Source organism: Callorhinus ursinus, unplaced genomic scaffold (genome assembly GCF_003265705.2).
Source record: "Callorhinus ursinus isolate GAN/ISIS: 27379988/994484 unplaced genomic scaffold, GSC_fseal_2.0 scaffold98, whole genome shotgun sequence".
NCBI classification, from domain to species: Eukaryota; Metazoa; Chordata; class Mammalia; order Carnivora; family Otariidae; genus Callorhinus; species Callorhinus ursinus.
In genome coordinates, this window is record NW_027397160.1 from 358,081 (window position 1) to 385,915 (window position 27,835).

A 27,835-nucleotide genomic window follows, 5' to 3' on the forward strand; every position below is an offset into this window, starting at 1 on the left:
CTGACGGGCCCTCCTCCCAACAAGGGGCATCCCCCCAAACGCCTGACTGGTCCTCCTCCCAACAAGGGGCATCCCCCAAACGCCTGACGGGCCCTCCTCCCAACGAGGAGCATCCCCCCAAACGCCTGACGGGCCCTCCTCCCAACAAGGGGCATCCCCCCAAACGCCTGACGGGCCCTCCTCCCAACAAGGGGCATCCCCCAAACGCCTGACGGGCCCTCCTCCCAACAAGGGGCATCCCCCCAAACGCCTGATGGGCCCTCCTCCCAACGAGGGGCATCCCCCCAAACGCCTGACGGGCCCTCCTCCCAACGAGGAGCATCCCCCCAAACGCCTGACGGGCCCTCCTCCCAACGAGGGGCATCCCCCAAACGCCTGACGGGCCCTCCTCCCAACGGCCAGGGTCATCAGAGAAACTGTCACGGCCAAGAGGAGATGTAAAGGGACATGACCGGTGTCACGTGGTGTCCTGGACGGGATCCTGGGACAGAAGGGGGACGTTAGGGGAAACTGAGGAAATCTGAACGCTTAGTTAATAATAACGTGTTATTATTGGTTTGTTAATTGTAACAAACGGACCATACCGATGTGAGATGCTTATAGTGGAAACTCTGAGTATGTGGGAAACCTCTTTACTGTCATCCCACTTTTTCTTTAAATCTACAATGGTTTTAAAAAATAAAGTCTATTTTTAAAAAATAATGTTTTTTAAGAAGCTAATAATTCCTTAGCAGCTCCTTTTGCGTCCTCATCCTCTGCTCTAAGTATCATTGACTTTGGTGTTGTTTCCTTGGCTTTCTTTGTAGATTCATCACTTTCGTTATTCTCAACAGCATACCCTTTGGTTTTGCCAGCACGAACTCCACTCAGCAGGGAAGGGTCCTGTTGCCAGGGAGGCCCCTGGGTGCGGCTGGGGTCCCAGTGATGTGGATGTCCAGGGACTTCACTTGCAGAGGCCCCTCCTGGCCAGTGTCTTCACACGTTTTACGTCTCTCAAGAGGGAGATCTTTTAACTCGAGTCACCGGGACTCTCGCCTCCTCGCCCCCCGCTTCTCTCTTGCACATCCCCTGTCCCAGGAGGCCTTGGATGGCCTTGGGCTTCTTTGTGAGCTGGCTGAGAGGAAGTCACATTGGGTTGCATTTAGTCTGGGTTTAGTGGGATACATATATGTGGGTGTGTATATATATAAGTCTTCTGGGAAGACTTAGGTGCTGCCTGGGTGCGGTAAGCTTGGATTCTGTAGTCGTCCCATGCGGGGGGGGCGTAAAGGAGCAGGGCCAGAGGAGAGGGGGGGCCATTGCCCACTGCACCTGTTTACCTTGGGACCTCTGGGGGAGAGTTAGACTCCAGAAAGAAGAGGGAAGATAGGGCAGGGGCCAGCCCCAACTGCTGCTGGGAGACAGGAGTGGGGGTGGGAGCATGGGCCAGGAATGGAGGTGTTCTCAGGGAGGGGGTTCTCAAAGAGCTTTGAGATGAAACTCCTGTCTAGCTGGCTAGCAGCCAGCTCCGGCAAAGTTGAGATGGTCTGTTTGGCGCAGGTGGACAGACACAGTGTTGCAGGGGACACTGAAAGGGTCTTGAAGCAGAGGAAGTATCAGGAATGGCAAGTGGGGGTTTTGGGAGCAGGGCCCCTGCCTTGCAGTGGTGGGCAGCCCATGGGGTTGGAAGTGCCACCTGCTGTCCTAGTGAGCTCGCAACAGCCAGCCTGGGGGTCCTGGCTCAGCATGCTGCTCCATACCCGTCCTGCAAGTCTTCTTGTTTTTTGTTTTTTTTTTAAATTTTATTATGTTATGTTAGTCACCATACATTACATCATTAGTTTTTGATGTGGTGATCCACGGTCCATTGTTTTCATATAACGCCCAGTGCTCCATGCAGTACGTGCCCTCCTTGATACCCATCACCAGGCTAACACATCCCCCCTCCCCTCCCCTCTGAAATCCTCAGTTTGTTCCTCAGAGTCCATCGTCTCTCATGGTTCGTCTCCCCCTCCAATTCCCCCCCCTTCATTCTTCCCTTCCTTCTCCTGATGTCCTCCATGCTGTTCCTTACGTTCCACAAATAAGTGAAACCATATGATAATTGACTTTCTCTGCTTGACTTAGTTCACTTAGCACAATCTCCTCCAGTCCCATCCATGTGGGTGTACAAGTTGGGTATTCATCCTTTCTGATGGCTGAGTAATCTTCCTTTGTATATATGGACCACATCTTCTTTATCCATTCGTCTATTGAGGGGCATCTCGGCTCTTTCCACAGTTTGACTATTGTGGACATTGCTGCTGTGAACATTGGGGTGCAGCTGTCCCTTCTTTTCACTACGAATATCACAGCGAATATCATCCTCAATGGGGAAAAGCTGAGAGCCTTTCCCTTAAGACCTGCAAGTCCTCTTGAGGTGACGGCTGGCCGCAAGGGGTCGTGGTGTTTATGGCATTAATGCAAAGTTGGCATTTTTCCTTGGGGGAAATATTCCTGGATGAAGTCCGCACCTTCTGAGTGCTGGGTTGGATAACAAGGTTAGCGTGGAAACAAAGAGAGGTGATGCGGGGTGCTGGGTTCAGTTCTGAAGGGATTTTCTGTTATGTTTTAGATGCATCTTTGATCCTTCGCTTTTTTGATATTTGACTTTGTCACTTGTGATTTTTTTAGAGGAGATCTGGTTTCATTTTGGGCTTTTAAGTATGATAAAAGAGATAGATGGCATGGTTTCTCCATTTTCTTGAGATGCCCCCTTGAAGCCACAGTGGTTCTCAGGTCACAATTAACTGAACATATTTTGAATGAGACAACCCCTAAGAGTTAGGCATAAGAAAATGTGGAGTTGTTTTGAACATGCAGGTAAAAGCATGCTGACAGCGTGTTGTTCCTGTGCTTGCTCATAGACTTACTTCGCACGAGCGTGCACACGTGGGTCATAGGCGTGTTTCAAGAACTGGGCTTTGAGCAAGCGTATGGCGCCCTGGGAAGGTGTGGGACCTGAAATCCTGGCTCGCCTGTCCGCCAAGTGCCAAGAAACCCACCACGTCCAGGCTTTTGAACTCGTGAGGTGAGTTTTCTCTCTACAGTGCGCCCGTATCTAGGAATTCTGGCTGAGATCAGCCTCTTTGGTGTTTGGTCTGGTTTGCTTGTGATCCTGTGTCTTTGTTCTGTGAAACAACTGTGGACAAAGATCAACAATCTGGCATGGAAATTCTTTTGTGAGGAAAGAGCTACCTTGCTGTCATTTCATGTTGATGAAGTGTTATCTTAGATTCTCAAGTGTTATCAATAGGATTTCAAGCTTTCAGAGCTGTTTGCTTTTGTTTCTTTCTTTTCCACGGTGGCGCGGACTCCTTTGTCTTTAGGGCAGTTGTTTTCCTGTGATGGTGGCCTCTTAACTACATTCCTTGGTTTTTTGGTAGGTCCCTTTCTTCATTTGCCTACGATGCCTGCTGATTTTAAAGCCTTTTTATGACATTTAACCAGGCTCTCTGTGTGCAGTGCGGGTTGTGGTCATGTTCATTGTTGCAGCCTAGACTAATAGAAATAGAGTCTGTCAGTAACTAATCATTCTAAATGTGTTCATTATTGTTCCCAAACCGTCCTAACCATGTGGCCAGAGACAAGTGTGCGTAGATGTGCGTACCATGATACCTGGATTGAGTTTCCCAGATGTGAGTCTCCATGGTAAAGCCAGGGAGAGCCGGGGGAAGCCACAGGCCTCGGGTGTGTTTGCTGTCCCCCTTTTCTCTTATTCTCCTAAAAGTGAGTTAGGAATCAGTCAAAACAACAAATTAATAAAAAATGAATTTTCCCAGCAACGTAAGAAAAGTTTAGCGTGCTCTACTTACACAAAGCCTGTTTAGTGCTGTCTGAAATCGGTTAGGGTCCTTCTGGCGGAAGGTACGCCGAGCCAGGGAGGAGCAGGAGGGAAGGCATCCCTTGTGAGTGGGAGGGGACATGGTTGAAGACGACTGCTGGGTACTGAAGCAGTGAAACAGGGGTTGGATGTGTATTTCCTATTTACTTCAAGTTTTAATAAAAAAGTAACATTTAGAAATCCAGAAATCTCTTTTTCAGGACCCACAAGTGTCATTCAGTTTGTTTTAGATGGAAGTTCTGTTTTTCTCAATGAAAAAGTCTTATCCAAGGTTTAAGCATGAGCCGGAAGGGTGAAGAAGATGTATTTGAAGATGAAGCCGACAGAGCAGATTCCGGTGCTAATCTGTCCTCTCACAGCAGGATGAGGTGCTGTGCGCATGGGCCCCAGGGGAGGGAGATGCCGAAGTCGCACAAAACACAGATGTGCAGTTTCATTAAAGATTTTAAGGGGGATCCTAATGTTCTCACCAGCCCGGTTGAGGACAGGACAAGAGAAAACACAGGCATAAAACTTGGAGTAGAATCGGTAAAATGATCTGTTTGCAGGGCCCTCAGGGAACCCCTTCCGTGGCGGTGTGCTGCCCATACAGTAGCCACCGTGTGGGAGGGCACAGCCTCAGAATCGGTGATTTAAAAAACCCAAATCATAAAAATTCGCCAAGGCAGCAGAAATAAACATGTAACATACAAACATCCTTAGTAACTTAGTATTCACAGCGGATACTATAGAGGAGGTGGCCCATTCAGAGTAGCTACAAAAAAGATCCCATAGTCAGGAATGGATGTGGTCAGAAAGGTTCAAAACCCAAGTGAAGACCGTTCTAAAAACTCTTGAGACAGACACAGAAGTAGCCTCGAGCAGATGGAAGGGCATGCCCTGTTCGTGGTTAGGGTGTCACAGCATCATTACGTTGGCAGTTCTCCGCGGGGCTGATGTGCAGAGTTCATGAGATTCCAGTAAAAATATGAATGCAACAAGAGTCATTAGTTTCCCTTGGGATGGACATATCGATTCTAAAACTGACACAGAAAAACAAGCACGCATGGAGACCTAGAAACTCAGAAGAGAAGGGGCTGGGAAAAGGCGCATAGCCTACCAGACATTAAAACGCACCAGAGAGCTTCTCCGTGTGAAATCGCGTGGTCATGACGTGACCAGTGCCGTGGGAGGCTCAGAAAGAAGCCCACATCCGGACGGACGTGTCGTCTGTGATTAGGGTGGTATTTCAGATTGCCGGGTCATGAGGGACTTCTGAAGAAGTGATTTGGGGACAGTTGAGCACCATTGTGCGAAAGACAGTATTGGATTTCTGCCTTACACCATGTGCAAGAATAAGCTCCAAATGGATCAGAGAGCTAAATGTGGAAGGTGAAACTATTCAAGTGTGAGACAGAAACACAGCTGAATATAACCTAAGTGTTGGGCAAGGCTTGTCAAAGTAGAACTCAAAACTCAGGTTCAACAGAAGAAAAGATGGTCGAGATGGACTCCATTAAAACAATACCGTCAACAGTGGAAACCTGCCCGAGTGAAACAAAACAACAAAATAATGTGAGTAAAGTCAGAAGACAGAAGGATCAACTTTCTCAAAGAGAAGGATCTTTGCAACATATATCATAAATATTTAAAAACCGTGGAGAAGGAAAAGACCAAAATCCTATAGGAAAGTAGGTGAAGGCAGGTGTACGTCACCCCGTGCACACTCACACACCCCAGCTTCACGGGGTGCTGGCTTCGCTCGTCACCTCTCGCCTCGGCGGAAGTGAGCTGTCAGCAGTGTCCGTACGTTACTGGCGTGGTGAGGTCGACCAAGCAGTTCTGCAGAGCGTGGAAGCTGCCCGTGGTTCGCTTCTGAGCTTGCTCTCAGCGGTATACTTTGAAATGGACTTGAGAACAACGCGGCAACTCTGCCTCTAGGTTGTGGCTACTAAGCGCATCTAGTCGGTGGGTTTTTGGGAACCTGCCGGATGCCCTTTTAGCTCCGTCTCTGGGCCCTGTGGTTACTCTGGGCTGTTTTCCTTTCCTCCAAGCCCCACGCCTCGTCCCCACACTTGGGGATTGTTCGGCGTGCGGGTGTCTGCTTGGCTGCCATTTTTCTTGTGGTGTGTCTGTGTTCAGACCCAGTTTGCCTGGAAGGGGTCTGAGACAGAGGGGAGTGCCCGGGGAGGGCGCGGCGCCTCGTCTGCGGGCTGTGTGGCTGTGGACCCCTGTGCCAGCACAGCTGGGTGACTCGGTGGAGCCCACCCTTCGGTCCTGGACGAGCTCTGGGCTCACGGCGCTGAGAACGTTGGCGTCGTGAGGCTCGAGTCTGTCTTGGGGATCTGAGCTGAAGAAGTCAGAGGGAGAAGAGGAAAGACATGCAGAGGAGGACTTGGAGACCAGCAGAGCTTCCCAGAGGGCAGAACCTCTGCTTTGGGCTGTGCTGGCACCTTCCGTTCCTGAACCACAGGCCCGGCCCTCCCACCACCGTGTCACAACAAACACCCTCTGTTGACAGGAGACTGCATTCTCTGCCCCTGGGTTTTCGTTAAAGGCCGAATTGTTGTTTTGATTGAAGACCTAATTGTGTAGCTCCCAGTGTGGGTCTAAGACCACACGGTCTTCCCTCTGCTTGGTGCCTTCAAGGGTGATGACGCAGACCGAGCGCCAGTTCTGCTTCCGGTCCTCGTGTACCCAGCGGGGCCGGAGCGGTGGGTCCCAGGCCAAGGCCCCTCCGGGCCGGGAAGTGCTCACTCACTCCGTGGTGGGTGGGCAGGAGGGCCCGTGTCAGCCCTGCTGGCTGCTGGGGGCTCCTGAGGCGCTGGTTCTCACTTGGGTTGGGGAATAGCTTTGCCTCAGGCAGGTCTCAGCCGTGGGATAGCAGCCACCCTGCGTGATGAGACTGCGCCAGGTGCAGGGGCGGTCAGGGAGAGGACGACGGGGCCGCCATGTGGTAGGGAGCCTGATGCTTCACTGGCGCCTTCCACTTAGCCCGCTCTGGGTTTGCTCACTACCAGGATCCCCTGCTGTCCCCTCCCCTGATTGCCACGAGCCCCCTCCTCTGCTGACCACGTCCCGTTTTGGAGGATGTATTTGTGCATAGGAGAAAGGCATTTTCTTTCTGTATTACATCTGAACTAATTTAGGTGCATTAGGGGGCTGGCTGGAGAGAACGTGCCTCTCCATCCTCCACTGTGGCTCTCACGTACAACAAAGCCTTTCAGAGAAGAGTCTGTACCTGAGTTCTCGCTCTGCCTGTTTCATACTCAGCCTGTTGCCACGGGCGGCCCCCCCCCCACGATGGCTGTGGTACCCTGAGCCGTGCGCTGGCTGGATGGCCTCGGTCTGGTCATGTAGACCTACAGGGCCGGGCTGCCCAGCACCTGCAGCCCCATCCCTTCAAGGCTGTGCTGGCACGAGCCGCTCAGATGCCCTCTGTCAAAGCTGGTCAGCAGGTTGTGCTCCCACTGACTGCCATCTTCCTGCTCTTTGTGTAAGGGCTTCAGGCTTCGTTTAGTTTGGGGGACCGACTAGACATCAAGTGGCCCTGTAGAGGGGATACTTGGAGACCCTTACTTGTGCCCTTGAGACCCCACCCACTTCCCCGAGCTGCTTTAAGAATTAAATTCACATTTAGAGTGGTGTCTGGAAAACAGTATGGAGGTTCCTCAAAAAGTTGAAAATAGAGCTGCCCTACGATCCAGCAACTGCACTACTAGGTATTTACCCCGAAGATACAATCATAGTGATCCAAAGGGGTACGTGCACCCCGATGTTTATAGCAGCAATGTCCACAATAGCCAAAGTGTGGAAAGAGCCCAGCTGTCCATTGACAGATGAATGGATAAAGAAGATGCGGTCCATATATACAATGGAATATTATGCAGCCATCAGAAAGGATGAAGTCTTGCCATTTGCATTGACATGGATGGAACTAGAGGGTGTTATGCTGAGTGAAACAAGTCAGTCAGAGAAAGACAATTATTGTATATGATCCGACTGACAGGTGGAATTTAAGAAACAAAACAGAGGATCATAGAGGAAGGGAAAAAAACTGGGAAGAAATCAGAGAGAGAGGCAAACCCTAAGAGACTCTTACCTCTAGGAAACAAACAGGGTTGCTGGAGGGGAGGGGCTGGGGGCTGGGGCAACCGGGTCATGGGCCTGAAGGAGGGCATGTGATGGAGTGAGCACTGGGAGTTACAGACCACTGAACTCTACATCTGAAACTAATGATGTACTAATTGAATTAAACTAAAATAAAGTGGTGCCACTAGCCACATGCGGCTTTTTACATTTAAATTAGATAGAAACGCAGGTTCACTTGCTCAGCGGCACTGGTCCAAGCGGGGGCAGCTCGGGTAGCAGCTGACTGAGCACAGGTCCCAGGGAGTGGTGCGTGTGGCCCACCTTCTCTCCCCAGGCGCCTTCCCTGGGCGTGTTCTTCTGGGACAAATGGTGTGCTTGCCACAGGACATTCAGACGAAAGAGACAAGAAAAAGTGATGAAAGCAGTCGTCTCCCCCCTCGGATAACCTCCGTAACCACGCTGGGTGGTGCCTTCCCGTGTGTACGTACGCGCGCTCCTGCGCAAAGGCGCGGGTCGCCCCGGACACTTGCTGCCTGTTCTCTGCGGCCCCGGGGAGTGAGCGCTGCTGACCCGCTCGCGGAACAGATGAGGAACCGAGGCCACAGACGAAGCTGCTGCCCAAGATGCGCGGCTGTCCTGGCGGCGCGCGTGCCCAGTCAGTCCCTGGAGCTCTGGAGTTCACGTGTGAGCCACTAGTCTGCCCAGCTGCCTCCCGCGAGCGTGGGCAGGGCCATGTGCACGCGTGTGGGCATGTCCCTGTCTGGGGAGCTGCCTCAGGGGCTTCCCTCTGGACTCGGAGTCCTCACGGTGCGGGCATCGCTCTGGACTCGGTGTCCTCACGGTGCGGGCATCGCTCTGGACTCGGAGTCCTCACGGTGCGGGCATCGCTCTGGACTCGGTGTCCTCACGGTGCGGGCATCGCTCTGGACTCGGTGTCCTCACGGTGCGGGCATCGCGCGGTCCACGGCCCCTCTCCTCCGCTCCTGGCCGTGGGCGCCCTCCGGCGCGTCCCTGACAACCCGTGAAGGGTGAGCGCCTGACCACAGTGTTTTCAACCCCGTCGTGCACCTTTTGGGTGTTTCCAGGTTTGCTAATGTTTTCGCTGCACGTGATAGAAAAGCCAACACCAACTAGTTTTAAGTAAAAGTACTGTGTTTACTCCTGAAACTTACCTTTGGATTTCCACAGTAGATCATTGCGGGAATGAGATTGTCAATACGTGGTTCTCAGCTCTCCTGTGAGGAGTTTTTCTCTCTTTTTTGTTCTGTCTTTATTAGGGTATTTGGGGAAAGCAGAGTGTAGCTGGGGAGGCCTGCCACCTAGTCCTGTCTCAGCTGAAAATCAGATGTGAGCATATACTTTTACCCCACAGCCCTTCCTCCAAGAAGCTCACACTTCCTTTATTTTTAACTTTAGCTTTCTGCTCTGTTAGCAGGGAGAAGAGGAGCTCAAATTAGTTTGCTTTGTATTTATTTTTTACTTGACCTTTTCACTTCTAAATTTTGAGAAGAAAATGTGAGATTCTTTTCCCTGTATAATTTTCTTCTGAAGGTGGTGAAGTTAACCCCAGGGTAGCATGTCCAGCATTTTCCATTCATGAAACAAACTTTCAAATGTTAATCTGTTTATGAAATAATTATTAATTTCTTTTTCAACTAATTTGGAAAATGGTACAGGTGTATCCCAAGTAACGGTTGTGTTTCCAGCCAGTCTGGCAGGTTTTCAAGACCAAGGGGGCTGGGGTGGGGTGTGTGTGGGGGTCGTTTTGTCCAAGAACCAGGTGAGGCAGGAGTGCAGAGAATTTGTTCACTATTTGGTTTTTATTCATTTTTTTCCTTCAAGAATTGAACTAAATACTTGTCACTGATGGGAACCTATTTGAATTCCTAGGAGATTAAACTCTTCACCTGCAGCAGCTTCAGGACTAATCCTAGTATGCCTAAGCCCACGAGCATCCCTTTAGAAGTTCCGGGAGTCAGGGGGTTGCCAGCACTGATTGTGCCTTTAGTATTTCTAGCTCCACTTGTTGTCAGGATTCATTTTATTTTGAATAAGTAAAGCATACAATTTAATAACAGAAGGCCCCGCCCAGGAAACTTGCAAGGGGGAGAGAGGTGCGCCCCGCACACCACTCCTCGGGACCTGTGCTTATTTATTCTGAATAAGCCATTGTTTTTAAAAGGTAATAAAGAAACATATTAAATCTCATATAAAGTGTTTCAAAACAGATTCCTCTCAGGCTTCATAAATGCGAGCTATGCATCTGCCTTTATTCTCCAGTGGATGCTGGTGTGTGCACTGCTGAGATCTCTGTTTCTGCATCTGGCACCTGGGACACCCACTGCTTCCCATGCTTCCTGCCCAGTGGCGGTGGCTCAGACAGCACTCGGTGGTGTAACTACCACCAAGGAGCATCGCACGGAGCTCAGATGCGCCCTCACCCTCAGTGAGTTGTCCCAGAGCATGCTTCTGTGGAACTTTCCGCCCAGGACAAACCGCGGGGTGCAGCCAGCGCCCAGACCCTCCCGCCGGCCTGGCGTCTGGGTGACAGGTGCGTCACCCGAGCACCTGACCTGCAGCTCTGGGTGGTAGGCCTGCTGGCCTGCTTGTTGGTTTTAACTTTTTTGTATAAGTACAAGGAAAGCATTTTTGTGTGTCTTCTCTTTTGTTCAGGATTGTATCTGAGAGGCTCGGTCTGGTGTGGGGGTTTTTAGTGTTGTGTAAAATAGTCCCTGTTTGCCCGCATCGTCTGTTCAACTCATCCTTCTGATGGCGGATATTTATCATCTGGGGCGTTATGGGTAAAACCACGGTGACCATTCTGATACACGTTTTGATAGAGAAGCACCAGTCTTCCTGGGCTTGGGCCCTAGGTGGACATACTTGAACATCCGTGGGTGTTCCACTCTCTCCACACTCCCCCCTCGGGGCATTGGCAGTCTTCATCATTTCTGCCTTTTTAATCTTTACTATTCTCAAAGGTGCTCTGTGGTATTTCCCCGCGGTTTTAATTTTCATCCCCCTGATGGCTGCTGACATCGAGGACTTCTTTCATGTGTTTAGTATAATCATTTGGACTTTCTTTCCTCCCTCCTCCCTCCCTCTCTCCCTCCCTTCCTTCTTCTTCTTCTTCTTCTTTTTTTTTTTTTTTAAAGATTTTATTTATTTGAGAGAGACAGAATGAGCAGGAGGGGCAGAGGGAGAATCTCAAGCAGACTCTTCACTGAGCACTCAGCCTGACACAGGTTCGATCCCATGACCCTGAGATCATGACCTGAGCCCAAACCAAGAATCGGATGTCTAACTGACATGAGCCATCCAGGTGCCCCTGGACTTTCTTTTGATTGCCAGTTAAAGTGCGCAGCTCACACTTCTGTCCCCAGGGAAGAAAATGGGGGTGGGGGTCAGGGCTCTCTGCCACAGCTCTTGTCACACCTACATCTTTTCTTAAAAACAAGCAAACCTTTGTTTCCCTTGTCACTTAAAGAAATTGGCTCATCATTTCTTTTTTTTTTTTTTAAGATTTTATTTATTTGACAGAGAGAGACACAGCGAGAGAGGGAACACAAGCAGGGGGAGTGGGAGAGGGAGAAGCAGGCTTCCCGCGGAGCAGGGAGCCCGATGCGGGGCTCCATCCCAGGACCCTGGGATCATGACCTGAGCCGAAGGCAGACGCTTAACGACTGAGCCACCCAGGCACCCCTGGCTCATCCTTTCTGCGTTCTGTCTCAGGTGTCTTTTCTGGAGTTGCCAGTTTTAGTTTTAGGAAAGGCATGAATACTTGATAGCCTTACTATATATGTGTGGCCAGTTCCCTGGAGATACATGGAAGCTTCTGGCAGAGCCTTGCCTCCTCTGTGCTTCTGGGGCTCTGTCTAGTGCTCTCCTCTTACTCCCTGGGCCGTCTGGGCGCAGGCCAGGACCAGCTCGCAAGCCCTGATCTCAAGTTTATCTCCAAGCACAGCTGCTCCGGGAGATACTCCTTCTGTTCTAAGTGCAGCTGGGTGGAAATAAGAGGTGAGGGGACCTGGGTCCCCGAATATCTCTTGATTGGTCCACCTGGGGTGAGGTGGGGAGTTGGGTAGCCAGCAGTGCTCTGTAGACCCTCACTTTCCCCTCTGGTCTGGGGACACAGGCTTGTGTTAAAGTAGGTGGCCAGGCAGTTTACTGCTCAGATGGGGACACTTTTGAGAGCCAAGGGCCTGCGGTTAGGAATTTCCGCAGATGGCATGGTCAACTGGATGTCCTGTGCCCACGGGGTGATGATCCCAGAATTGCCATCCCAAAGGCCCAGAGGATCACCAGGAGGTTGAAAGATGAACTGTGAGTTGTAAGGGGTTCTGTGTGTCCCTGTGCCACAGCCTGGAGGGTACGCTCGGGGGTCCTATGTGTCCCCGTGCCACAGTGTGTCCCCGTGTGTCCCCGTGCCACAGCCCAGGGGGGACGCTCAGGGGTCCTGTGTGTTCCCCGTGCCACAGTCCAGGGGGGAGGCCCGGGGATGCCGTGTATCTTCTGAACCACAGCCAGATGGTGCCTACAGGGGTCATGGGAAAATCTGGAGTTGGAGACAGAATGTCTAAGTATTTCTCGCATCATCTTTTAATGTTTGGTTTTATTTGTTCATGAAAAAGGGAATCTACTTGCCTTGCTTTAATCCCTTCCCTAGGGCTAGTTGGGGAAATGAAGATGTGATAATAAAAATATTTTGTAAAATGTTAATTATTCATTTTGTCTTCAACTCCTATTTTTTTTTAAAGATTTCATTTATTTATTTGACAGAGAGAGACACAGCGAGAGAGGGAACACAAGCAGGGGGAGTGGGAGAGGGAGAGGCAGGCTTCCCGCTGAGCAGGGAGCCCGACGTGGGACTCGATCCCAGGACCCTGGGATCATGACTTGAGCCGAACGCAGACACTTAATGACTGAGCCACCCAGGCGCCCCCACTCCTGTCTATTTTTTTTTTCACTCCTGTCTATTTTTGAGAGCTCGTTTGGAGGTTCTAGCAGGGGAGCGCAGCTACTCGTATACCCTTGACCGAAGAACGGTCCTCTCCTCTCTTGGGGAAGGTCGTCCTCTTCGACCAAGCGCGCAGCTTCGGGAGGGACGCACATGGAGCGGTGAGGGAGGAAGGGGAGACCCGCCTAGCCAGCCAGATCCGCCGAATCAACCCTGGCGATCAATGGGGTGACAGATGTCACAGCCAGATCGCCCGCACATCCACTCCTGTCTATTTTTAACGGGTCTTGAAAGGAGGTGCCCCTAGAACTTGGTCTCTTACAACCGGTGTCCTTAATTCTGCCAAGGGAGGTACCTGGGACAGCGGAATGCACCCCTGGGTGCTGGGGGGAGGGGTGGCCTGCAGGGTCGCCTCCGAGGCTCCTGCCCGCCTGGCACGTGCCTGACTTATTGAGAGGTCTTCACCATTCGTCACTGTGTGAACAAACTCCTCGCGCCGCCACGGTTGCAGACCCGTCAGCTCTTCCTTGCCAAGTGCAAAGGTCAGTTTAGCTTAGCCCCTTTGTAAATTTTTCAGAGATTTCACACTGGAAGTCCACAATTGGCTTTTACTTTTATAAGCAATCCACTGTTATGATTGGTCGTGTATACATGTCACAGATGAGAAGGTGAATGTTTAGTTAGTTAAAAGTACTTTTAAACAGCTGCTAAAGGACTAGAACTCTTTTATAAATTGAGGAAAACCATGTGATCTAACACGGTTGTGGCATGAAGTTTCTATTTAATGAACGTTAGGATTAGTAGACCTACCCCGCGTACCAGTCAGGTTACTACCTGCAGAACAAGCACTTGCTTGCCCGTGGCTCGGGCCTGAGGGTGCGGGGAGGCCGTCCTGTTCCTCCTTACAAGGCCTGTAGCTGTTAGGCCAGAGCACACAGACCAGCGTGGGCAGTAGCGGAAGGAAGTGGAGTTTGTCAGGGATGTCAGGAGGACGCAGGGCCCTTGCTGCGCCTGTGGCGGGCCTGGCAGATCCGCCATGACAGCCTTTTCCACGGAGCCTGTGCAGCCCCAGGGTGCGTGTCAGGGTGGCGCTGGGATCGGTCACAGAGGCGCGAGGGCGTGTGCCCTTCCGTGGGCAGAGGGGCAGTCTGGCCAGTGGGGGGAGTCCCGTGTGTCCCCGTGCCACAGTCACTGGGAGAGCTCCTCACTCACTGGGAGAGCTTTGCGTTTGCAGGGTCTTCACGGAGGAGGTGGGGCTGCCCTGAAACAGACATGAAAACTGTTGACCGTCCCTTAATTTTTGTTGATTGGGAGCATGTCTGGGCAGCTCAGACTGATCATTTTATTCAGTCCTTGGCTGTGCCGCGTGCGGCAGGCACTGCCGCTAACCCTGGTTTCCGGGAGGGAAAATGCGAGGCGCCCGGGGCTGGGGAGCTGGGTTCTCGAACAGACAGGCTCTCCACTCTGCTCCTCACTCTGGGCACGTGGGTCCTACTGTTGTGTACCGAGGCCGGGGCTCGCCGGGGAATGGGGCCTGGAGCTCTCACTTGGGACAGCAGCTGTGAAGCAGGGTGGTCTTTGCGAGACACTTCTTTCTGCTGCACAGCCTCGAACCTGCTTGTGGACACGCTTGGTGAAGGCCCAGGGGGAGTCCAAGTGGCCAGTCATCTGGGGATAGACGGTATTGTGAACTTAGTTCTGTTCCCTCCTCCCAGAAGTGCAAAAATCCATGTTTTTGGATGTTTGATCGCACCTGTTCGTGGTCAGGAGGAGGTGACCCACTTTAGTCTTGCTGTCTGGCTGTTGGTCACAGAGTGGTTCTTGGGGGCCCGTGGTCACATAGGAAGCTTTGCGGCACGCTGGTGTCCTCGTTGGGCACAGGGGCGCCAGGGTAGTGGACAGCTTCTGTGATGGCTCTGGGTGACCCACCTCCTCCAGGCAGAGCGAGCCCTGGGGCCCATGCAGAGTTCACAGGGGTTGGACATCCCCCCCATGCTGTTCACCTCTGTGTCATGGTGTTACGGTTGTGACTTCCTGTGGGCACACGTCTTTGACGTCAAGCTGAGTCTACCCCCCTTTCTGCATCCTTGGGTTTTGAACTTTACGTGTTCACTATGTAAGTTTAAGAGTGGAGATTCTGTTTTTATTTCTATCAGTTAAACCCTCCTGTTCTTGTAGGAGTCACAGGCTCTTTCTCCTGTCTGTAACATGTCTGAGGGGTGGCTCTTGGCTCTCAAACCCTGCTGTGCAGTCTGCAGTGTGTCACGTAGCCCATGGCGTTGTGGCGGCGAGCCCGAGAGCCCTGGCCTTGCTCAGGGGGTCCAGTGTCTCACCCAAGATCTGGGCCAAGGATGACCACCAAATTAAGTGTCAGGGACAAGGACTTGTGCTGTAGGGCGCTTTATTACACTCTTTTCTGCAGAATCAAAAACTGAAGAGCTACATATTTGCTAACTAACTGACGGCCTGGATTGCCTCTGTGTCAGGAACTGTGTGCTGCGTTTTTACCGTGGGGACAGAGACCTTTGCCTGAGGGTGGGCCCTGGGGGAGAGACAGTGCTTTCTGGGACGTGGAGTCAGATGGCCTTGGCTGGCCATGTGTCCCCACGTCCCCATGTCCTCGGGGAGAGCTTCCCTGGGGCTACCTAGTTCCATCTAATAAACAGGACCAGACTGGGAAGCAGCCTTGGACGAGGGGAGGACGAGCTCCAGGCCGGACCTGAGCCTGCGCTCTCTGGTGGTGTCTTTGAAGAACACTTCTTGCGTTTCTGAGTTTCTTTTAAGAGATTCTACATTTTATTTGAAAACAAAACATGCTCATTGTGAACCGTGCGTTCTTTGCAGAGATGCAAAACTGGAAGAAAGAGGCTCTGTGAGCCCCACTGCCCCACAGCAGACATTGGTAACGTTTCATATGTGAGTCTGTTTGCATCTGTTTTCCCGGGCAAATACGTAATTTATCCCCAGAGCACAGCTGATAGATGGTGTCCCTCTGTGTGTTTCTGCAGGCCTCTTCAGGTCACTGGAATGGGACATGGCACAGATGGACATAGACTAACAGCTGGCACATGGACAAATGGTTTATATTTTCCCTTTCGCTGCATAAACAGAGATTGTCCGGCACATGTTCTGTCTGGGCTGTGAGGACACCGTGCGAACTCGCAGTGCTGCTGTGTTTCTTGGCTTTCTTCCTCTAGGGACAGAGGTGGAGGATGCAGCTCTGTCGGAGCGCCGTCCGTCCCACGTTCTTCTCTGCAGCAGCCTGTGCCTGCCCCTCCCAGCTCCCACGGGGGTGGCCTTCCCGCACGCTGGCTCGTCCTCGCCACCCTGTGTTCAGCGCTAGGCCAGCTGTTTGGGCACGTGAAGGTGCTGTGCATAGGGTACATGGGAAAAACCCGGCAGGGCGCATGCCCGTGGTGCGTGTTAATGCTGGCTTCTGCCGTGTGTATGGGATTCCAGCCGTGTGTATGGGATTTGTGGTGCATATGGGAGTCCTGTTGTGTGTATATATGGAATTTCTCTATTATATATGTGGGATTCCTGTTATATACATAGGACTTCTGATATATGTGGGATTTCTGTTATACATGGGTTTACCTCACTCTGTAATGCACCTTTTTCATTACACCATGGACATGTTAGCACAATGGTACCTCCCTCTTCATAGGACTGATGCATTTTATCTATTTTCTTGCAGAGTAAAAAATAGTTTTTAAAAAAATTCCTATTTTAGGGGCGCCAGGGTGGCTTAGTCGGTTGAGTGTTCGACTCCTAATTTCAGCTCAGGCTGTGATCTGAGGGTTGTGGGACTGAGTCCCCTATCGGGCTCTGTGCTGGGCATAGAGCCTGCTTGAGATACTTGCTCTTCTTCTCCACTCCTCTCTCTCAAAAAAAAAATTCTGATTTTATATAACTAATATAATGCTCATAACTGCTTCACTTAATACAGTGAGTACATACTATTCTGTTCTATAGATGCACTGCAGTGTTTTCATAAGTCCCTGATTGATGAGGGTGCCCTTTTAATTGAATTGTTTTTTTTAAAGATTTTATTTATTTATTTGACAGACAGAGACACAGCGAGAGAGGGAACACAAGCAGGGGGAGTGGGAGAGGGAGAGGCAGGCTTGCCGCGGAGCAGGGAGCCCGATGCGGGGCTCGATCCCAGGACCCCGGGACCATGACCTGAGCCGAAGGCAGACCCTTAACGACTGAGCCCCCCAGGCGCCCCTTCAATTGAACTGTTTTTAAAAAAATCTTGAAATAATACCAGCATATGGTGTTAGAACATATTCCCGCCCGTTCACGCATGCCAGTTCAGTTAAAGATTGCTCCTTTCCGTCCCCTCTCCCCAGGGGTGAACAGTTTATGGTCTGCGGCTCTCCACTCTTCTGGCCCCGCTTGTGTTTGTTAGCTCTCGCAGGGCACCCTGCACAGGCCTCCCTAGGTCTTGGTGTTCGTGAATTACAGTTTTGGATTTGTAGTCTTTCTCATCTATGGTTAGGCTTTCTGTGTTTCTTCTGTGGCTTTAGTCTAAACATGGTAACACAAGGAAGACAACGTTTGTAGGGTTGTAACGGTACGTATTTTACGCAGAGCCAAGCGCTCTGACTGGAGAAGCAGAAAACGTAATCTGTACCCCAGGACTCCTGCCCAGGAAAAGAGCGTGTTTGACTGGAACCTCTGGTTTCTTTTCACATTTCTGAGCTGCATCAGGTGCCGTGGCCTCGTGTGTCCCATCCCGTTTGTTTCTTGGATTCTGCTTTGGTTTTGCTGGAGTGTGTCCTTAACCCGTTTCTTTATGGAGTGCGTGGCTGAGAGACTTGTTGGGTTCTTGCATGCAGTTACTGTGTTCCCGCGCTTGATGGGTCCTTTGGCAGGTCCAGAATTCCAGGTTCTTAAAATAATCTTCCCTTTAAACTCAGAGAGCATTTCCTGTTATTTTCCGCAGTCTGGTGTTGCTGAAGAGAGGTCAGGTGTCAGCTTGATTCTCGTGCTTCACAGGTCAGCGTCTTCTACTCTCCCCTGTACCTCTAGTGCTGATGATTTGGTGTAGAATTGCCCTGTGCTCTGATCTGCTTCTCTTCCAAGACCAAGTGGCCACGTTTGGATTCCCCCCTTTTGGGAAGCCCCAGACCGTCTTTGGAGGGGAATTCTCAGGCTCAGCCTAGAAGTGCAAGGACTGCCCCGTGGCTCCTCCCTCCTGGGAGACTCCTCCCCAGTTGTCTTGCGCTGTACTTCCTGCTACTCCTTCGGGTCAGTCTGATTTCACATGCTTGGTGCCTTAACCCCTTCCTTGAGTTCCCTTGTCTGCTGCTGAGTCCGCTTCGTAATGTTCAGTGCTATTATGGTTCATTGCCAAGAAGTACCTTTTCTGCCATTTTGATGGGGTTTGGGAAGAGAGGAAAGAAGATACGTATTTTCTCACCATTTTCAATAAAAAGCCTTTTAATCTTTTTTTTTTTTTTAAGAGAGGGAGTGGGGGGGAAGAGCAGAGGGAGAGAATCCCAAGCAGACTCCATACTCAGCACAGAGCCCGACGAGGGGCTCCATCTCACGACCCCAAGACCATGACCTGAGCTGAAATCAAGAGTCGGATGCTTAGCTGGCTGAGCCACTCAGGCGCCCCAAAAAACCTTTTTAGGTCACTCTTAATGGCAAGATTCCATACCTTGAATATCTTTAACAGTGGTGGTTCTTTCTAGTGGAAAAATTGCTCAACATTGTCAAAGAATTGGGGAGAGATTGAATGAGTCAGCTCCAGTAAATTTGTCAGCAGCGTGTATAAATTCGTTATGAGATACGTTATACTTTTTACCTGTCGTTTTATGTCACGTAAGACAGCAGTCCTTGCACTTCAGCATGGCTGGGTAACCGGGTCACACTTACCTTGTGTGTGTGGCAAGTCAGAGTTCACACTCTGAGTCAGAAGGTTGCCAGTAAATGCACTATCACTGCCTTATCGGAATTGGAGCGGGGGTAACGAGGTTGGAGATGATTCATGATACTGGTAAGTTTAGTTATTGAAAAATTGTGATTAAAAAACCTGATGAAATTTTCTTCACTGTGTGCACAAATAGCCCATGTTAAACCGATGTGAAACGATAAAACAGAATTAACATTATAGTGATAGAAGCAAGAATGGTCATAGTTGCAGGGCTTGATAAATTAGGGCTGTCATGGATGGCGACTGCCCTCTGGACTGTGGGCCAGTGGCCCTCTGCACAGGAGCCACACGCCTCGGAACTGAATTAGAGCCCTGTGAGCGCTAGTAACGCTTCTGGTTTAGGTTATGAATTCCACGGTTAGTGCCCCTGACACTTCACTTTTTAGGTTACCACTGACGAGCCATAGTTGTATTGAAAAAAAAAGGGACGTGAAGTGTTGTTGGTTAAGTGCCCAAGAGAGGACGGGGTTTGGGTCAGTTCAGGGTCCTCCAGGAAGGGTGACTTTGTCTGCCAGAGGTCCTTCTGAGCACCCGATTAAAGCTGTGGATGTCGTCGTTAGAAAGATGTGCGTGGGCTTAGAAACACACCATTTTGTACACAGTTTTGCCTTTCTCATGGACGTGAAGCCTCGAGGAGTCCTTGCTCTAGATACACGTGTGAAGCAGCCGTTCTCTGCCTGGGGCACTCACCCAGGCGGCGGCCCGTACGTGAAGGTCTAGCAAAGGCTGCGCGGCTGGGTTGCACCTCTCCGCTGAGCTCTTGGTCTCTGCTCACGGTAACTGCAGGAGGGCGCGTGCGGGCCTTCAAGGACACAGTCCCCAGCTGTCGCCCTCGCTCCTCCCAAGGGAAGGAATGTATAGGGACATCTGCGTACTTGGGCTATTTTCATGATTGGCAAAAAAAAAAAAAGTTTTCATTTTATCAGCTTCTTTATTTTTTTCTGTTTCCAGTTTCTTCACAGTCAGATCATATTTTTTTAGAAAAGTGTCAGGTTCGTTGTATGAAGGGAAATTTAGGAAAATACCAATTTGGATTATTGAAGACTCTAAATTAAAGCACTCTTTAAAAAGAAAAAAAAACCTTTTACTTAAATTCCAGAAAGTTAACATGAAAGCACTCCTGAACAGAAATGTCATGTTCCACATGCCACTTGCTTTTATCTTCATTCTTTTTTGTTCCTTATTTCCTCTCCAGGATCACTTCCCTTCTTCTGAAACGTATCCTTTAGGGTTTCTGTTCCAAACAAGGGTCAGCTGGTGGCCAGCCATCTCGGGTACGATTTGCTGGGGAAACATCTTCATTTCTTCTCATTCTGAAAAGATGTTAGGTGGGTCTGTAGTTTCAGGCTCAGCTCTTCTCTGCGTCCCGCTGAGAGCTTCCGCCCTCCTGCCCGGCTGTCCGGGGAGCTGGCTCTGCCGGCCTGCCGCTCCTCGCGGGCCTGGGCTACGGGTCTGGGCTACAGGTCTGTTGGCTTCCTCCGCATGGGGTTGGTTGGGCCTCTTGGATCTGCCCCTTCCTCTGTCCCCCTTCTCCCCAGGCTGCCATCTGGTCACTTCTTCAGCTTTCTGTCCTGGTTTACTCATCTTTTCCTTTGTCAAGTAGGGTGGTAAAACCCACGGTCGAGTTTTTAATTTTAGTAATTTTAGTCTTTAATATTTCTTATTTATAGAGAGTTTATTCTTTTCCAAGTCTGATTGGTTATTCTTTGTTTTCCTGCTTCCCATCTATTTTTGTTTTTAGAGAGAGAACACACATGCGAGCATGAACGGGGCGGGGCAGAGGCAGAGGCAGAGGCAGAGGCAGAGGGAGAGACTCTCCAGCAGACTCCCTGCTGAGCACGGAGCCTGATGACACGGGGCTTGATCCTATGACCCTGAGATCATGACCTGAGTAGAAATCAAGAGTCAGCCGTTTAACCGACTACGCCACCCAGGCGCCCCGCCCCCCGTTCTATTTTTATTACTTAACCAGTTATTTTATATATGGTGTGCTTGACAGGTCTGTCACATCTGAATGTCTCTTTCTTTTGTCTCCTGTTTATGTTGCTTATCCTTCAGTGCTTGCTTCCTTGTGGGATTATCTTTTTTACTGAGAGCCGCTCATTCTCCTTGGAAAACAACTTGTATGAATTCTTTGAGGCCTCAGATGATGGTGCATTTTTCCAGAGAGGATTTTCTTTTGCTTCTGTCAAGTGTCTGTGTACCACTAGTTCAGGAAAACTTTTTCCCCAAGTCCTTGTGGATACATCTTGGAGCATCTGGGTGGTGTGATTTGGGGCTTGGGAGATTAGCTTATGGCAACACCTTACCAGGGACCTTTTGCTTCTTGCTTTGTTCACCAAAGAGAATAGTAGTCGGCATCTTCTGGTTAAAAACTTACATTTATTATGCCTTAAATAAGAGAGCAAGAAGATCAATTTGAGAGATTTCTATAACAAATACTAAAAGTTTTTTTATTTAAACAGTTCATCTCCTTGCAATGGGTAATATTATACTAACTTTTAGTGTTTGATAAATAACCTCACTGAGTACTTTTAAAATTGTGATGTTTCTTAAATACAGACATCACATTTGTTTGACTTAGAGTTAAGAACTTCTGGAAATGTGTTAGTTCGATACGAATCTGATGAAAGGAGTTGAGAACATTGCAGGTTTATTTAACGTATAGGTGCATGACAATCCAAGAGGCTGGTGGCTGTGTCTGTTAGTTACAGGGTCCTTCAGGAAGCTTAAGGCTTAACGGATCTTTCTAGACCTTGAAGTCTCTTGGGGCTTGGAGCTGCCCACCTGCCCGGGGCTGCCTGTGCAGTCCTCCACGCTCTGCCTGAGTAAGTCTCTCAAAATAATCTTTCCTTTCACTCTGCTTTTCTTTTTCTTTCTTTCTTTCTTTCTTTTTTTTTTTTTTTAAGATTTTATTTATTTATTTGACAGAGAGAGAGACAGCGAGAGAGGGAACACAGGCAGGGGGAAGGGCAGAGGGAGAAGCAGGCCTCCCGGCTGGATCCCACAACCCAGGACCCAGGATCATAACCTGAGCCGAAGGCAGATGCCCAACGACTGAGCCACCCAGGTGCCCCATCACTCTCCTTTTCTTACTTGGCTTTGTCTTTTAGTCTGTGGAGAGACTTTTGTTTTTCTTGATTTGTTCTTGGTGTAATCCAGTGTGAGTTTCTTATGGGAGAAGGTGGGTTGACCAGCGCCTCTGTGGGCTTTGTGTTCCCTGCATCTGCGTGTGTGCTCTGGGCACAGGGCCGAGCCTCAGGCTCATGGCTCTCGGGCTCCACCGGGGTTTGGGGCCTGAAATGCTTTTCTGTTGGTCTTATTTGTTTGCTAGCAATGATTGGGTGAAATTAGTCCTCATTTTTATGAAAAATCACTCCATAAAACAAGGGGGGAAGTCATAATAAAAACAATGTGGCTGATCATCTCTTTTAGTGCAGATCTCTGGCACAAGTAACCCCGTTAATCATGGGAGACAGACCTCAAGTCCTGCCTGTAAGAGATGTTGATTCCTAATAATACACAGTGTATTATTAAAAAAAAAAAAAAAAAGAGGTGTCAGCGCCTGGGAGGCAGACCTCCACTTCCCGCTGCCTGAGTACCCAGGTCCCCCTGCAGTGGGGAGGCCAAGGACGCCCTGTCGGGAGGCACTGCTGCCCGCGTGCTCCCCGTGGCAGGGGTGCCTCTGCTGGCCTGTTGGCCTTTCCGGGTTGTTTGGACGTGTGTGGCCACAGGGTGGACCGTTGTCCTGAAGGGAGCAGGTACCGAGGACAGGGAGGGCTCAGGGCTTCTCCCACATCCTCCATGTCTGCCCTCGCCGTCTGCCATCCTGGTGATTTAGGCGGTCCCCTCCGTGCCGCGAACTGAGACATGCCTCTTCTGGGCTGGAACGATGCAGGTGCCACCTGCTGGACCCAGGGTCACACACCCCGCTCGACCTGAGTGCTTGCCCCTCCTCCCGCTGTCTCCACCCCCCAGGGCCTTCTCTCTGTGGAGACGCGGAGCGCATGCCCGGTGCTAGGAGCATTGGGTCCCTCTGGGAATGATTATACAACAGTAAAGTGCTGCTGGTTGGGGAGAGCTCCCTGGCCTACGTAATGAGTTGTTTTAATGTGGGCAGCAAGCTTTAATTTCCCATAAAACATGAAATTATTCAGTTTAAAAAAAACAATGTTTTCCCTCAGGTCACAAAAATATTTTCAATAATGTTTACTAATTCACTTCAAAAAATAAGATGAGGGGTTTTAAAATATAAAACAAAGTAGTCTTTTTTAAAGCCAGCTTTCTTGAGGTATAACTGACCTGCCAAAACACGGCACATATTTTAACATGTGCCACTTAGTAAGTTTTGAGACACCGGTGAGATCGTTGCCACAGTGAAGATGGTGAACGTGCCCATCGCCTTTGAAAGTCCCCTGTCCCCCCTCCTCTCCCACCCCTGACAGCCACCCCTCTCCTTGCTGTCATGAGAGATCCCTTTGCATCTTCTAGAGTTCTATATAGATAGGGTCAGACAGTAGGCGCTCTTTTGGTGTGGCTTGTTTCACTCACCGTTATTACGTAGACACTCATCTGCGCTGTATCTATCATGGTTTATTCTAAAGTAATCTTTCTAATGAGGCAAAATATATTATTCTTCCTTGCTAAGAAAATGGAATATATTGAATTTAGTAAGTAGAAGAGTGACAAAGTCCATTTTGGTTGTTCTGTTAAGACCAAAATGCTGGGGAAATAGAATGAAGAGCACAGAAGCTTCATGGTCTAAGTGGTGGTCCCAGTGTTGAGTCGAGGCTTCCAGACTGGGGTGGATCCCACGCTCTGCACCGGGGTAGAGCGCATTTCCTCCAACTGAGCTGGACCCTGCTCAGGAGCAGGGAAGAGGTTGTGGTTCTCCTGTGTCACAGAACAGAATGTGCTCTGCAAACCACTTCCTAATTGGAATTTAAATAATATAAAAAATTTTTAAATTAAACCAGGACCTCTGGACTAGAGCGCTATTTCCTCTTGCATTTCTTTTCCTTCCTAGAAGCAGCAAATGAAAGGGGGGCCTGCGCCCTCCTCCCAGCCTCTTTATTAAGTGCTGAGTTCCCGACGGTGCGCTCATGGCCAGCGCGCCGCTCTGCGGATTTAGTCTCCTACGGCAGTGTCCTTGCCTCTTCAGTGTCTGTTACCGCTTTACCACGTAAAGATCTTACCTCTCCCTGTAGTAGTTCCTAACACAGAATTGACTTTATCCTTCTGAAACGTCAGGTAGCCAGGGCTGGTTTGGTCATTGTTGATGATGAAGTATCAATGACTATAATTCATATACTTTGAAGGTTTTTATAGTTGAGGACAATTGAAAAACACCTATCTTCTAAAATTTCCTCTTTTCTTTCGATTTTCTCATGTTGTTTATTGAAAATTCCATCCACCCCTTTGACAGAGTCAGGATCCCTAGAGTCACCCGCTGGTGGTGCTCGCCCCGTTGTCATCCCTCTGTCCCTGGCTGTCCTCCTAGCCTCCAGGCTCAGCCGTCCAGCCGTGGTCCACAGAGCCGGCAGAGCCATCCTTCTGAAGACGGATCGGACCGCTCTTACCAAAGTGTTCAGGGCCTTCTGCTGAGGCGCCTCCCACCCTCCTTACCAGAAGCATCTTGACAGGCCTTCTGTGGGCTCATCTCAGCTGAGGAGTGTTGCTGTGTCCTTCTGGAGCCACCGGGCTCATGACTCGGGCCCTGCTTGTGGCCCTGCTCTCCATTCCCACCGGCTTCCGGTTCTTCTCTTGGGGGTAACAATTCTTAGGACTGACTAAGCACTTAAAATGGAAGATGCTATCAAAAATTAGGAAGAATGCTTCTTTGTCTTAGCACCCTTCCATTGACTGCTTGTTTACTTCACTTGTCTTGAGCATATCAAGCCTTTGTATCTTGAAATAATGGGTGTCTCTAAACATAAGAGAATCTACTCAGTTGAACATCTCTGTTTAACTGTATACTCATGTTACGTATCTACAAGGTAGAAAATGAGAGTACTTATCTTTTGGTAGAGCAAAGCCCTAATTTCCACGGTCTAATTAAATTATGATGGTAAATATCACTTTAAAAGGAAATGCAATGGTTTTATTTAGTCAGTACCATTGTTACTGCCACAGCAAACCCATTGAGTGCTGAGTGATACGTGTATTTTAATAGGGCTAGTCCTGTACCTGCTATTGGCACTGGGCACGTAAGCCCTATATGAGCCCCGTTTCCTTAGCATCGCCATGGTGTTTGAGTTGTGTTAGCAGGTAGTTGGACACATGCCCATTGTAGAGACCCTCCAGCTCAGCTAATTCTGGTTCACCCTGTTTTCAGGGAAGCCCAGGAGCAGTCACTGGGAGAAGGCTCCAGAAAGCTGGTGGTGTGGGCTGAGCTGGGCCGCTGCCCTTGAGTGTGGCCGGAGATGGAGGGCCCAGAGCCGCCGCGGTGGGGGTCCCACACTGCCTGCATGCCCCGTCCAGGTTCTCGGGTCACCCCAGGCCCCGCCTGTTTCTGGGGGTGGCTCCTGGCAGATTGAGAATGGGGCTGACTGGAACTCAGCCCTGCTTTGCTAACTCGCTCCTGGCCTGGAAAGCTCCTCCGTCCTGGGTTTCTCTCTTCATTTCTGCGAGAAACGTGAGCGCTCCAGGCTGCCTCACCTGGTCCTGCCCCGGGCTTCAGGGGTTGGCACTGCTGGTGCAGAAGCTCCCTCCTTTCCTGCTGCAGACAGCTGGCTAGTGGTGGCGTCAGTCAGTCCCTTGTTGCACGTCGGCAACAGCGTAGCCACTGCTTGGTCCCACCGTGCTGGACCATCCTCTGTAAAAATGGTGGCCACTGTTGGCCGTTTCTGGGTCCCGTTGCCCGGTGTTCCCTAGTGCATGTTTGTTGTGAGTTGTATCGTGTTCCTACAGAAGAGTGCGTGTATGAGAGCACGATTTTCCTGACATGTTCCTCACCGTCATCCAGGAGCATAGACAGAACAGACATTGTAAGTCAGAGCCTCCCCTGTCTGGCCGTGGAAGTGCATGTCCCAACAGAATCAGACTCCGTGTCACCTGTGGCTGAACTTCGCGTCAGCGGCGTCACGGCTCTCTGGGTTTATTAGTGTGGTCGATTTCCATACATGATTCATTTTTACATTCCCCGGAGTAAATCCAACTGGGTCATATATCTTTTAAAAAGATTGTTCGATTGAATTTGCTGACATTTTCTTTAGGATTTTTACATCTGCATCGATGGGTCAGTTTGGCTGATAGTTTGTACATGATTTTTGTTTCCTGATTCTTGTTCTTTGTAGTTTAGTCAGATTTTCTCTTTCTTCCTGAGTCAGTTTTGATAAATTTTATTTTTCTTAGAATTTGCTCGTTGTACCTAAGTTTACAAAATTTTTGAAATGAAGTTCCTAATATCCTCTTATTATATTTTTATGTTGTGAGAATTTGGAGTGATAATTCTGTTCTGGTATCTCTTGTTGCCTAACATACCCCCCGCCCCCCCAAATAAGGCACAACTTAGTGGCCTGGAACAACCACCGTTTGGTTTTGCAGGTGACCTTGTGGGGCAGGGATTGGAGCAGGGTGTAAAGGGGACAGTTTGTCTGTGCTCCGTGGGACTGGGACCTCTGCAGGGTCCCTCAGGTGACTGGAGGTGATCATGTGTCTGCAGCGTTGGTCCCAGCGGTCAGCTGGGGTTCCTAGTTCTTGTCAGCATCTTGTACATCTTGTCTGAGGGTGCTTCCTGAGCGACATGGCGGGCACCTGCCTGGGGCTGACCCGGGCTCTGTCTCTCTGCGTGGACTCACAGCTGGATGGTCTCAGCCATGAAACTGGCTTCCTGCAGAGTCTTTCGAGCCGGCAGCCCCCGAAGGCGTGGACCCCGCGCGCAGCGACTCTTCTGCTTCCACCCGACCCATCATAGTGGTCCCAGAGCCTGCTGAGACTCTCAGGGATGCCCTGAAAGGCCCACATCACTCAATGGCAGGGGTGTCACATAAAGGTGGGCACCCGGCTCTCCACTGCCCTGTTCCCAGTGCAGGCTGATGTGGTCCTTTTCTCTCTTCTCTGTTTGTTGGGATTAGTCTGGCCAGTGTCTGTCTTTGTGTGCCAGCTAGTATGTGTGATTAATGCAGATTTAATTTCTTCCTTTTTTCCCCCTCCCATTTTCTTTGGGCTTATTTTGTTCTCCTTGTACTGACTTACTGAGGTGGGGATTCATTGATATTTTTCCCCCCGTTTTCTAAAAGTGTGAGCGTGAGGCTACACATTTACCTCTGGTGTACTGCCTTACCTGCATGCCGCACATTTCCCTATGTAATCTCTCTTGCTTTTAAGTTTAAATATTTTCTAGTTTCTACTGTGATTATTTCCTTTTATCTGTGGATAACTTAGAGGAATACTGCCCAACTTCCAAACATACCGAGACTTTTCTAGTTACCCTTTGGTTGTTAATCCCTGGGTGTGTGGTGCTGTGGGTGGCCGTGGGCTCTGCCTGAACACCCCTGGGGTGCATCCGTTAGGGGCGGAGGCTTCCGTGTGTGTGCCGTGTGTCCACGATGCTGCTCCCTGCTGTCCATCAGCTGCTGTCGTCTGCTGCCCCCGTGAGTGACCACGGCCTTCTCCGTCTTTGCCCACTTCCTGTCGCACTCCCCCTTTCACTGTCACTGGGCCAAGCTCTCTGCGTCTGCGACTCCATTCAGTCCTCGTGGTGCCACACGTGGCGCCTGTCCTCCGCGTGGCTGTGCAGGACCTGGAGGCCGCACCACTGCTGGAGGCGCTTGGCCGTGCAGCTAGAGCCAGGCGGCATCCCAGGGCCCCCTCTTGCCGTCTGCACTCACAGCCCGACGGTCCCCTGGGTATGTGGCAGCTCCCATCACCCCATCTGGTTCTTCCTGTTCAGAGTTTGCAGAACCTGATCCCCCACGATTCTGGCTCCCCTGGGGCAGCTGTGCGGGGCTGTCCTGGGCGTGGTCCCTCCAGCAGATGTCAGGGCTCAGACTTCCGC

General features: G+C 50.3%; 1 protein-coding gene across 11 annotated transcripts in view; it reads left to right on the plus strand.

Moving 5' to 3' along the window:
- Window positions 1-27,835, plus strand: part of ADARB1 (adenosine deaminase RNA specific B1) — a 147,337-nt gene that overhangs the window by 18,833 nt on the left and 100,669 nt on the right. For 6 of the 11 annotated variants that reach the window (XM_073888897.1, XM_073888903.1, XM_025863485.2 and 3 more), the window contains exon 2: window positions 2,886-3,049. The exons of 3 other annotated variants lie outside the window; for them this stretch is intronic. The gene's annotated coding sequence lies outside the window, so the exon portion shown is untranslated. Of the gene's footprint in view, window positions 1-2,885; window positions 3,050-16,147; window positions 16,257-17,841; window positions 17,895-27,835 lie in introns of those variants that run through there. 2 more of the 11 variants (XM_073888898.1, XM_073888899.1) reach the window with 2 other exon arrangements.